Source organism: Chenopodium album, chromosome 4 (genome assembly GCF_948465745.1).
Source record: "Chenopodium album chromosome 4, dcCheAlbu1.1, whole genome shotgun sequence".
NCBI classification, from domain to species: domain Eukaryota; kingdom Viridiplantae; phylum Streptophyta; class Magnoliopsida; order Caryophyllales; family Amaranthaceae; genus Chenopodium; species Chenopodium album.
Window position 1 is genome coordinate 25,463,969 of NC_137837.1, and position 13,372 is coordinate 25,477,340.

Consider the following 13,372-nt stretch of genomic DNA (forward strand, 5'->3'; position numbering starts at 1 on the left):
TTGGAATCATTGTTGCCCATGTAGTCATCGAAGGTTGGGGTGATTAAGGAGCCCAATCTCCGGTGAATCCCTCGGACCAACCACAATGCCCCTTGAAGTTATCTTGCTGCCAAGGGGCAAGAGGTGTGAATTGCTCGGGCAAGGCAAGCTCAAATGGATGGTTAGGGTGCACATAGGGGTAATTAGGGTCACCCCTATAGTCACACCCTCCGGGAGCAGGGTACCATGCTCGTCCGGGTAAGAACGAGGCTTGGTACCGGGCTCTAAAGGCCCTTGTCAATAAGGATGCCCATGCGAAGGTATAGGACCTTGCTGGGGCGAAAAGTAAGGATAGTTAACCAAGGGAGTGATGTTCCCTCGGTTAACCTCCGCATCATAGAGTTGTTGTTGTTGAATGAACATACCTTGTTGCATTTCAGAAATACCTCGCATTTGGGAGTAGAGGGCCTCAAAATCTTGGTCATACATGCCCTCCAAGCGAATTTGCAACCCACTCATTTGGTTGCTTAGGGCCTCCAAGTCCGAGCTAGCAAATTGAGGTTATTGCACTTGCCCTTGTTGTTGTTGTTGTTGATTTGTTGATGTTGTTGTTGATTTTGTTGATGTTGTGGCTCTTCTTCCTCTTCTTCTTCTTCTTCTTCTTCCTCATCGGAGTCTAAGTAGGGGCGACGGAAGCTCTTGGGGACATGCCACACATTAGGGGTGTCTATCCGGCGAAGAGATGTCAAAGGTGGGTTGGGAAGGTAGCACCAATGCTTGTTATCCCGAAGCCACTCATAATGCCCCTCCTCATAATGCTTGGAGATGAATTGAATTTGCCCCAATTGTTTCATATCAAGGTATAGGGAGGCGGCATCTCCAACCGGCTTGTAATATGGAAAATGATGATCAATGTGGAGGTTGGTCAAGAGCCTAGTGACCATTCCCCCACAAGGAATCTCCCTGGTGTCCCGGTCTTGCAAAGCTACACAGTAAGTGGCAAAGCTGTACCCCAAGTTCAACCGGCCACGATATTCTCCTTTAGTGGCCAACCATAAAATATAAAGCTCCAATTTACTCATCTTGCCCAACTCTTGCTTGGGGAAAACTGAGTACCCAAAAAGACGGTGAACAACCCGAAGACAAGGTTGGTACACGTTGCTAATCTTGGCCTGCTTGGTGACAAACTCACCACCTCCGGAGATATCATCCCACCAAGAATCCTGATCATACTACTCAAAAATATAAGGCTCTAGATCCAAGATATCACCATGAGGATCAAAATCTAGAGCGGCATTGAATTGCTCTGAGGAATAGTCGAAGAAGTTGTTGAAAAGCTGAAATCAAACCCTATATTGACCTTCTACGGGAACTATCTCAACCGTAGCAAAGAACTCGAGAGTGGGCTCAACATAGGTGCGGCAGCTATGGGAGATGAATGTGCCCATCCGAAGCTTGATCAACAACTCCCGTACATCCTCATCAATCCCAAACGCGGACATGTCGGGTTGGAAGTAGTGCCTTGTGGGCTTGAGGGAGCGGTTTTCCTTTAATTGATGGTATCGGTTCTTTTGTTTTTTATCGTGGATTTTTCTTTAGGGTGGTGGAGTAGGTTTGCGCGTTTGGGAGGTGGATGTGCTAGGGGTAGGTTCATCAATGGAGGTGATTGTTTTGCGTTTCTTGACAAGGTTTTTGAGGACTTTCGACATGATGAACTCCAAGTGTAGGATCACAAAAACCAATCACAAAATTTCCAACAACAATCCACAAAATTCACTAACCAAGAACTTCAATTTCCACCAATCACAATTCTAATCCAAATTGCCAAACAACACCAAACAACAAACAATTTCTTCCCACGCAATCAAAATCACAAGAAGAACCAACCAATACCACAATAGCACCTTACTACTGCTGCTATAATTTGTTACCCCCATCGCGTCGCTCGTTTTAGAAGGCATATACAAGTCTCCGTGTTGTCGATAGGCATTTCAGGTTCCGGATACGCTCACTTTTCTTATAGACCTCGGGATCGGAGGTTTGAATGACTCATATGGATGGTCGAGTCGGTTTCCGCATATTGCCCGGGCAAAGGCGCCCTCTCGAGGCTGAAGTACTTCCCTGGTACCCCCGGATCAACGCGTTTACACGCTTGTCTTTTTTCGGGCACCAAACTTTTCACAGGGCGCAAGGGTAAAAAGCTGTCTATCCCAAGCAGATAAGCCTTGCCTCGCGTCCTGCTACGTCAGGTAGTATACTTTCCTACCAAAATTCAAATTCCAAATTTCTCAACAAAAATTGCTCACAAATGCTACAAAATCAACAAACAACACAATGTGAGTTGAAATCAAACAACAAACAACTGAATTAATCATCCAAAAACAAATATCAATCATCAAAATCATAACAAATGATACTACTACTATTCATGCTCATGAACAAATCAAAACTTGCAAATATATGACATAATTAAGCAATTAAAAGCTAGAGAAGATGATTATACCATATATGAAGCAAGTTTGAACCAACTTTAGCCATCAATTCCCACCAAATTGAAAAGCCCCAAATTATACCCAATTATGGAGGAGAGAGATTGGAGGTTTAATTTGGTGAAAGTAGTATGAATTTGATGATTTGGATGAAAATGTAGAAGTTATTAGTGAATTTGGAGTGAGAAATTGAGTGATTTGTGTTGAAATTTGATGAGAATGAGAGGGAAGTGGTGCGGTTTCAAGGGTTTGAGTTGATGGGGGTCGAATGTAGAAGGAGGAAATAAGGGGAAATGAGAGAAGGAAGGAAGGAAGAGAAGATAAAGGGGCACGGGCTGGCTGGCGCGCCCGCACCAGCCAGGTGCGCGGCCGTACCAACCACGTGCGCGCCCGCATCTGTGCCTAGCCTGATTCTTCTTCTTTTTTATTTTTGGTGCGTTCATCGGTGGGTTTATCGATCAAGATCAACATTTGGGCTCTTGAACCCACTGAAAGTGGCAGATTCAAATCAAGATTTTAGTGGGTTCAAAATCCCAAAATAATGGTAGCACCACATGAACACACCAAGTGCAAAATACCTTCAACTTTAAAGCACAAAATTCCCTATCTTACCTCACTAAAATTCTTACCCTTTTACCTCAAATTCCGATGATATCGAATATAATCACATCAAAAACCGCAAACACCTTCTCATTCCTCATGCTTACTTGATGAAATCCAATCCCAAAAATGCAACCTACAAATCCAAACAAGTAGAAAAGTGAAAGAAAAGAAACTAAAAGAAGGAAAAATAAGAAAAAATCAAAAAGAAAAGTTAGAAATCTCCGGGTTGCCTCCCGGGAAGCGCTTGCTTATGGTCCTAAGCTCGACCCTTCCTCCAAATCTGGAGGGTCAAAGAACACCACCTTCTTCAAGGTAGCGAAAAGATCAAATTCCTCTTGAACTTCTAGCAACCTCTTGTTGTTGCTTGATGAAACTTCCTTCAAAGACTTTTCAATTGCAAATTTTTCTTTCCGCAACTTCTTTCTCTCTCTCTTCTTCTTAGAATAACGAGATTTTTTCTTTGGCTTGTTGTTCATTGTATATGGTTCCTCACCATCCATACTCATGGAAACATCCCCTTCATCTTGAGGATAGAGCTCAAACCAATGAGGAATTTCAACTACCTCCTCGTCCATAAGCTTGGGAATCATCATTTTCTCTTCACTAACCTTCTTGCCATCAAAACTTGAAAGAGCATAATCACAATTCTCAAGAACATCGTTAGTTGAAGAATCAATCATGCACACATTATCAATAGAGCGAGGGGAATTAGCACACATAATTCCTTGCACAAGAGACAAAGACTCATAACTCAAAACTTTCCTCTTTCTTACCAACTCTCAAGGTAATACGACCTCCTTTCGCATCTATTAAGGCTCCCGAAGTGGCTAAGAAAGGTCTTCCTAAAATGATAGGGATATGGTCATCTTCCGCAATCTCAAGCACAATGAAATCAACGGGAATAGTGAACCCACCTATCTTAAGAGGAACATCCTCAAATTTCCCCTTTGGAATCATAATAGTTCGATCGGCCAATTGAAAGGTTATGTTAGATGGGAGGAGCTCACCCTGCTTGAGTTTCTTGAAAATGGAATAAGGCATGACGCTCACACTAGCTCCAAGATCACGAAAAGCATTATCAAACATTTTTCCTTTGATCTCACATGGAATAGAGAAATTACCTGGATCCTCCATCTTCTTGGGCAATTCATTATGAATGAAAGCACTACAACAATTCCCAACTTCAACCGAATCAACCTCATTACACTTTCTCTTCCCGCTCAAAATCTCCTTAAGGAACTTAGAGTACCTAGGCATTTGGGTAATTGTATCGGTGAAGGGGATAGAAAGGTGAACTTCCTTGAGCATAGCAAGAAACTTTCCAAATTGCTCATCCATTTTGTGCCTCAAGAATTTTTGTGGGTATGGAAGGTCGGGTCTCCACACTTCCTCACGCTCTTTCTCACTACTCCTCTTTTTCTCTTGCACCTCCTCATAACTCACACTCTTAGACACAACCTTCTCAACTTCCTCTCTTGGGTCACTCCTGTACTCATCCTCCTCAATGGACCTTGAAACTCCCTCATTAAGAACACTCCCACTCCTAGTGGTGATAGAATACACGGGTTTCTTAGGTTCCACTCCTTGAGAAGGCAAAGAGGATGGACTAGCACAATCCTTTAGAGTGTTGGCTAGTTGGGTTATTTGTATCTCAAGCATTTTGTTATGAGTCATCATCTCATTAAATACTTGTCACTCACCGCCATATAGGTGTTTATGATCTTGGTTTGGTTATCAATCATTTCTTTCAAATTTGTCTTAAATGATGATGTTTGGGAATAAGATTTTCACCATTGGCTTGAGGCTTTGGAGAAAAACTGGGTGGGGGTCCCCTTCGGTTGTTATTTTGAAAACTTCCCCGATTTTGGTTGTTGTTCCAATTGCCTCGGCCTTGACTATTGCCACCATTATGGTAATGGCTACCAAAGCCTTGAGATTGACTTTGGCTTCCATACCCATGGCTTGGGTTTTGATTACTATAACCTTGGTTTTTATAGTTACCTCGGAAACCTTGGTTTCCTTGGTTCCTATAGCCTCCATTGTTGTAGTTATCGAAACCACCTTGGGGGTGAGAATTCCTATTGCCAATATTCTTAGGTCCATCAAACCTTTGACTACCATTGTCATTAGACACAAAGTTTACATGTTCACATTCATTATTTTCAACATCATCACATCATCAACAAAAGTTTGAGAACACATGGAAGAATCATGATCATAAGATCCACAAGAATCACAAAATAGACAACCACTTGGCATGTTGTTGGAAGTAGAAGGAGAAGAGTTAGAAAGTGTACCTATCCCTTCGGATTGGGAGGGAAGACTCAACGAATTCGTAGAAACTCTCTCAAGCTTGGCTTTCATCGATGTCATTTCCTTCCCTAGATTTGAAATTTGGGAGGACAAGTTGTTAATCGCGTTGAGATGATCCACCAAATAAACCGTCGAGCCACTCTTGCTCGTAGACTCCCTCTCTCCTTCTTGCCATTCTCTATAGTATCTCACCACATCCTCAATTATGTCAACTACCTCTTCTTCCGTCCTATTCATTATAGGACCTCCGGCTCCTCCTTCTAGGCATGACTTGCCTTGGGCACTCAAGCCTCCATAGAAAATTTGTATCACTTGATAGGTAGGAATTCCATGATGTGGGCACTCTCTTTGGTACTCCTTTTACCTCTCCCATGCTTCACAGAGATTCTCATTAGGCCTTTGTTTGAATCCTTGGATCAAGGCTCTAGCCTCCACCGTCTTCTTTTGTGGGTAAAAGCGAGATAAGAAAGCCTTTGTGAATTCATCCCACTTCCTAAGGGAATTGGGCTTAACCTCCTTATCCAACCACTCTAAGGCACAACCAATAAGAGAAAAGGGAAAAAACTTTAGCCGAATGAACTCTTGATAAATGTCATTCACCTTGATAGTATTACAATACTTCTCAAATTCCTGTAGGTGATTCAACGGGCTCTCACTCTTGGCTCCACTAAATTGCCCCCGTTCTATCAAAGTAATCATGGCCGGTCTTAGTTCAAAATCGTTCGCCGGTGTTGTAGGTGGAGCAATGTCGCTCTCTAACCTATAAGCACCAGGAATTCCCAACTCCTTCAAAGCTACTCTTGGATTCTCTCCCATGCCTTGCTCTTCTTCTTCCTCAAACCCTTCTTCACTTGAGGAACTTAGGCTCAAAGATCGGTTGGCTATCCTTCTTCGTGAAAGAGTTCTTTCAATTTCCGGATCCAAAGGAACTAAGGACCTATCACGAGTTCTACTATGCATGCAAAAACTAAAAAGAAATTGTTAGTAACGCGGCTACAAGTGTAGGCTAAAAGAAAGAAGAAAAATCTTTTTGTGCTTTTAAATAAGATGGAATAGACTCAACAACAATACACAATCACAACACCATTCCCCGGCAACGGCGCCATTTTGACAAAGGTCGGAACTAGGTAGTTGAAACTAACCCCTATTCTAGGCCAAACAAAATTTGTAATCTCTCAACACACCCTTACACAAGTATAATGGTAAGTTGAGGGTCGAACCACTAAAGAACGGTGGGCGATTATCTATTGCCTAAGTCAAGCTACTCCGAAATGGTAGGGTGTAAGTATGTAAACTAGGACAAGGATGACTAAACAACGAATTAAAATCAAGTATGTAAAACGCTAGGGCTAGGGTCCACATGTAATCGTAACGGATTAAACTAATTGGGAGGTCAAAGTGACTAAGTCAAGCAATGTGAGGGAAGACCAATCATGCAACCAAAAGAGCGTATCAAGCTATTTTCCTAGTGGTCTAACTAGCGTCAACTATGATAAACTCTAGCTAGGAATGTCAAAAGACACCTTAATCGTTAAATGCAAGCCACAAATCAATGGTCCATATCAATGTGAACTTACAATGCAATCTAGTGCAACAATCAAAGTTAGGTACTCTTTAATTAATCACACACATGCACATGATCATCAACTAATTTAATCACATAGTCAACTCCATCAATTTTCCCCAATTAGCATTAATCCATTACTCATACATGCTTCACCATTACCCTAGCAAGCAATCTACTCACTAGCCATTGAAATTAAGATCAAAACAACACTAAGCAACAAATTCATCATGATCAAATCAAACGAGATAAAATCAAACACAAATCAATCAAACTTCAATCAAACTAGAACAATCAAAAAAACAAATGAAATCAAACTAAATATCAAACTATAGATTGAATTAAAGAAAAGGAATCCTTACAAACTTGATAAAAAATCAAAGGAAATGAAGAAATCTTCAATCATCAACTATCCACCATGAATTTCCCTCTCTAAAAACCTAGAGTTTCTCTCTCTAAAATCTCTCTAATTATGATCTAATTGTCATCTAATTCAATTCTTTAATCCTTCTCCTCCCTCTAAAAATAGAAGGAAAGACTATATAAAGGAAAGATACAAAATAAGAGTTAGTTAGATCGTCCCAAAAGAAACCCCGGAAGGTGCGGTCGCATCAAGAGAGAGGCGCGGCCAGGGGAAAATGGGTACGGAACAGGGACCCAGGCAGGCGCGCCCGCGCCAACCAGGTGCGCGGCCGCACCACCCTCGTGCGCGCCCGCACCTGGCAGCAGGGGAGCAATCCTCTTCTTCGTCCTAGCTCATCCTCGTGCGCTCGTCTTGGTGATGATGATGAACACTAAGTTAGGCAGTCTTGAAATGGCCATTTTGGTGGGTTCATGCCAAAGATGATGCCCCCACCGCATGCATGCACCGATCTCATGAAATTTCTCCTTGCATTCCTTCAAACTTGAGCTCCAAATGACAAGCAAGAGGCATCCAAAATGATGAGAAATAGGAGAGGAAGGCTCGGGAATCCTCGGAACACGATCATAACCTGAAAATACACGAAAACAAGCAAATAAAAGGGAAAATGACGAAATAAACAAAGAAATGCACAAAGAAAGAAACAAACTAAGGCTAGCACAAACTAAAGAAATAAAGAACAAAACTAACGAAAACTAAATAAAAGAGCTATAAAATAGCATGAAATTCATCCTAAAAGAAGCCAAATGAGTGCCATAAATGACACTCATCAACCACCGAAATCACCTGCATGCTCTTTGAGTAACAATTCATGTTACTTAAATTGAATAACTCGGATTTACTCTGTATTTAATAAGGGTAAATATATAAATAATTTTAAGGGGCATAAGCGTCTCAACAATATTTATTAAAATAGAACATATACATTTAAGGGTAAATGCGTAAATAAACATTTTAAGGGATATAATTGTTTTAACATCAATAAGTGTAGACACCCATTTGTGTCTCCCCAAAACCAAACTAGTGATGAATACCTTTCGCGTTGAATCATAATCGAATGAAGTGAAAGTGTGGAAAGTCTAATGTTGTGGTTAGTTTTTATTAAAAGTCTCTCTTTCTGTTTTCAAAAATCTACTCTATTTTTATGAAAATAGTCAATCCAGTTTAGTTTGGTCCATAATAAGGGTTCAATAATGGTGTATTGGATTAGGTTGGAAAAGAGCTTTCCAACGATATATTATTAGCCCAATTCCGATGAATGATGAAGAAGTTATGGCCAAAATATTAAATTGAGTCCGATTTGGTTTTCATATATAGCCCAATGATTTAGAGGAGGGCCTATTATGAATTATCATTCCTAATGCAATTAGGATTATTTATAGTCTTTTAGAAACTTCTAGAAGGTTCTTTTGAATCCCAATGGGATTAGGATTGATAATTATGTTTTATGAGTTTTATTTGGAATAAAAGAAATGTTTTAAATGAAATTATGATTTTACCCTTCGTATGGACTTTTACGACTTGATTTTATCAAAAAGTAGATTCCGCGTTTGGAAAACCTTCTACATCGCCAAACGATAGGGTGTCGCCTAGCGACAGATCCTGTTGTTGGCGACAGAGGCGTGTTGTATTCCTTTTCAAACTCTGATTCGTATTATCAATTCTGGACTATTTTATTATAAATAGCGTCCTTAGACCTCCGTTTTCAATCATAAAAAATAACCAGAATTCTCTAATTTTCTTCTCTCTCTAAGCTAAAGCTTATTCTCTCTCTCTCTTTTTCTAAGCCTAGCCTTTTACAAACACAACTCCTCATACATTAGCACTAGACACACCTAGCCAAGTTCGAAGTTGCCTTCGCCCTAGACGTGAAAGGTTTGATATTTCTGAGGGTTTGGTCCCAAATCTCTATTTCAATTATTTAATTTAATTCTTTAATTTTATTATTTTCTTTGAAGTTACTAACGTGTGTATTTTGTTATTAGAAAGAGATACGAGACATCCAAGTAAGTGCTTTAATTGTTAATTGATATTATGATATAGAAATCATGTTTAGGTTGTTATTTTGATTCCTAGTATCGTGTTAGGATGCTTTTCTTAGTATGATGTTTAGGGTAAAGAATAAATTTCTTAATTAAATCAATTATGATTTCTTTGATGCTTCCTATTTTCTTTCTTAATATCATGTTAGTATCATGTTAGGGTTAAAGCTTTGATTTTTATTGTTTAATGACATGCTAGGGTTTGTTATTACTCTTGTTAGTATCATGCATAGGATCTTGCTATTATTATGCTTTAACATGATTATTTTAATTATGATTATTATTATGATTATGATTATTATGTTGCTTAATTTATATTTATTGTTATTATTTGATCACGCCTTTTATGCATGTTTAAAGGGAATTTGTACTTGTAATCAGTGGCAGACTTACACGTGTGCACACTGAGTCACGTGACTCGGCAGTGCCAAAAAAGAGAGAGAGAGAGAGAGAAAACGGCCAAAAGGCCCAAAACGCGTGAAACTGAAATGGAAACCTCACAACCCTAAATCCCTCTCTCAAATCAGCCGCTACAGCGCTACTTGCCTACTTCGCCGGCGCCGTCAACCATGCCGGAGGCCGGAGTAGCCAACGTTCAGTGACTCAGTCAGTCGTTCGACGCACAACGTCAACAATTCGAGGCCTCGAGTCCCTCAACTTCAAAACCCCAACTCGACTGTTGTCCTTCAAGGCTTCAACTCGACTGCCACACCGCCCTCGGAATCTACGCCACCGAGCAGTCATCAATCGAGCACGGAGCACCGAACCACCGTCTACTGATTGAAGTTTTTGAAGGCAACTGTCAATTGAGCAAGCAGCCAAGCAGCAAGGTATTATACCTTTTAAGTTTTAATTTGTTTTGTTAATTATAATTTTAGTCATTTGATTGATTAAAATGAAATTAATTGTTAATTTGTTGTTCATTATTGATTTATTGTGTTAATTACTTAATCAATTAATTTCAATCATTTATTGATTTATAAATTATAATTTCATAGTATTGAAAATTTGTAGTTGACAGTTATTTTGTTGTAATGTGGTTCATTATCACATTGTGGATTTGTCATTTGTGGTGTTGAATTGTTGAAATGCGGAATTGTTTAGTAGTCTTAAGTACTGTTGGACTATTGGTACTTTGTAGTTTGTAGCCTTTCGTGCATTCAAAAGCTTCCCATTATCTGCATATACCGTTAGCAAAGTTGTCCAAGTAATGATATTTGAATGTGTTATGTGTATTCAAATGAACTGATTGATATTTGGGTCAGAGTAGTTGATTAGTTGGTTATTTGATTCAGATTTGATTGAGATTTGAATATATTTTGTGTATTCAAATGAACTAAAATTGTGTGTATATGATTGTAAAAATGAATTGCTGAATTTTTTGTAATTGTTTATTTGCTTAATTGATTTTCAGAATGAAGCAGAAACGTACTCCAAATAAAATGCAAAATATCGCTAGTTTCTTCACTAAATGTAATCCTCCTAGTCAACAAAATTCTTCTCCAAATGAACAAATTTCCACTCCACGTCATACTAGTGAACAACATGCCTCTCCCACACACAATTCACCTCAAATTTCCCCTCAAATATCCCCTCAAAATTCCACTCACAACTCCCCTCAAAATTCCACTCACAACTCCCCTCAAAATGAAGTGGAAGACACTAGTCCTCTTAATGCTTCGGGAGATGGTGTTAGATTAAGTGAAATGATCTTGCCAATCTTCCTCACGACCCAGGATTGCAAAGAAAGATGAGTGATTTCCAGCCTGGTGATAGAGACATAGTGAGGAGAACTTACATTCAAAAAGGGCCATGCCAACCTAAAAACCATGTATTTCCTTAAAGACTCATTGCCCCTAAAAAACGTCGATTTTGTGTGAAGTGGTTTGAAACTTGGGGTTCTTGGCTTGAATATAGTGTGGAAAAGGATGCTACCTATTGTTTCATTCGTTACTTATTCAAGGATGAAAATGCATTTGGAGGTGATGCATTTGTTACCAATGGTTTTCGATCATGGAATATATTAGACATACTAAAAGCTCATGTTGGTAAGCACATGAGTGCTCACAACAATGTCGTGCTAGCTATGGATCTATTCAAGAAACAAAAGTCAAGCATCACCACTGCATTTTTGTAGGGAATATTTTCAAGCCTTTAAAATCCCACTATCTTGAACCCCATTGTGATCATACACTAAAGTACGGTGGCGTCCAAAAGGGAAGAAGATAGAGCAAAAGAGTCGCCAACAAGTTTTTTAGGAACTTGTAAACCGTTCACGAGGTGAAGGTTACACCCCTTAACGATCCAAGAGATTGTCAACTCCATAAGGTCTATAACCAAATAAGGGTTCGGGGATGAAGGTACAAATCCAACCTAAAAGAGATTGAACCTACCCTAATAATAGGCCTCTACTTTATTCTGATCGTATTCATGTGCGCTTTCTGATTAACATGCAATCAATAGATTAACCCAAAACCTGTTTAATCTATGTTGGTTGAATTTAATGCACAAATAAATCTATTATTGGCGATCACTTGAAATCATAATCAAATCAACCCTAACAAGATTATTAATATCTTATTAAGCGTGATTACAAGTACCAATTCCCTTTAAACATGCAATAAAAGGCGTGATCAAGCAATAACAATATATCAAGCAACAATAAATAATCATGATAAATATCATCATTATAAAATCATAAAAATAAATTATAATTAAAACAATCATAATATCAATAATAATGATCATCACAATAACAATTATAACAAATATTATAATCATAAAATCATAATCATAGCAATCATAATTAATGATAATCATAATAATAATTATAATAATATTCATGTTAAAGCATAATAATAGCAAGATCATAGGCATGATACTAACAAGATTAATAACAAACCCTAGCATGTCACTAAGCAATAAAAATCAAATCTTTAATCCTAACATGATACTAACAATCACAAATATTAGGAAGAGAATAAAAGGCATCGCAGGAATCATATTTAATATTAAAATTACCCTAGACATGATACTAGGAATATCATAATAACAATATAAACATGATTTCTACATCATAACATCAATTAAAACAATTAAAGTACTTACTTTGAAGCCTCGTACCTCTTTCTAATAACAAAATACACACGTTAGTAACTTCAAGGAAAATAATAATCAAACAATTAAATTAAATAATTGAAAGAGAGATTTGGGACCAAACCCTCATAAATTAAAACCTTTCACGTCTAGGGCGAAGGCAACTTCGAATATGGCTAGGTGTTTCCAGATCTTGTGAATGCGGAATTTTGTATGAGAAAACAAAGTAAGAAAGAATTGAATGAATGCTAATTAAAACTGATTGTAGAACTTGTGAATGATGAGAATTGGTGAATGAATTAATGTAGATGATGATTGAAAACAATTGGTTAATGAATGAAGATGATCGGTGAATGAATGTAGATGATCGGTGAATGAAAACGGAGTTTTTAATACGATATTTATAGAAAAAATCAGCCAAAAAGATAAATTAGACAAAACAGAGTCTAACGCTCAGAAAACAGAGCTGGCGCCAACCCTGGCTAGCTGGCGCCAGGCACCAACACCAGCGCCAGGCGCCAATGGCTAGCGCCAGGCCTGGTTCCAGGCGCCAAGGCCTGGGGTTAGGCGCCAAGCCTGATACCAACGCATTTTCGAAAATCCGATAAGTTTACCGTACTGGAGGATAAAATAATATAATTTCTTCGAAAATGCTATTTGATTTTGATTAAAACTCTGAAAAGTCAACAAAAGTCAATTTATCAATTCTAATTGAATTAGGAATGAAAAGAACCTTCTAGAAGAATCTAGAAGACTTAAACCATTCCTAATTGCATTAGGAATGATAAATCATATTAGGCCCTCCCCTAGATCATTGGGCCGCACATAAAGCTAAAACCGGACCCAGTTTAGTAAATTGGCCATA

General features: G+C 38.8%; 1 non-coding gene across 1 annotated transcript; it reads left to right on the forward strand.

Annotated features, from left to right (window-relative positions):
- Positions 1–5,709: 5,709 nt before the first annotated feature.
- LOC145629533 (small nucleolar RNA R71) lies at positions 5,710–5,815 on the forward strand. Its single transcript, XR_014111699.1, has one exon. It is a non-coding gene; the product is annotated as a small nucleolar RNA R71 (small nucleolar RNA).
- The last annotated feature ends 7,557 nt before the right edge of the window (positions 5,816–13,372 follow it).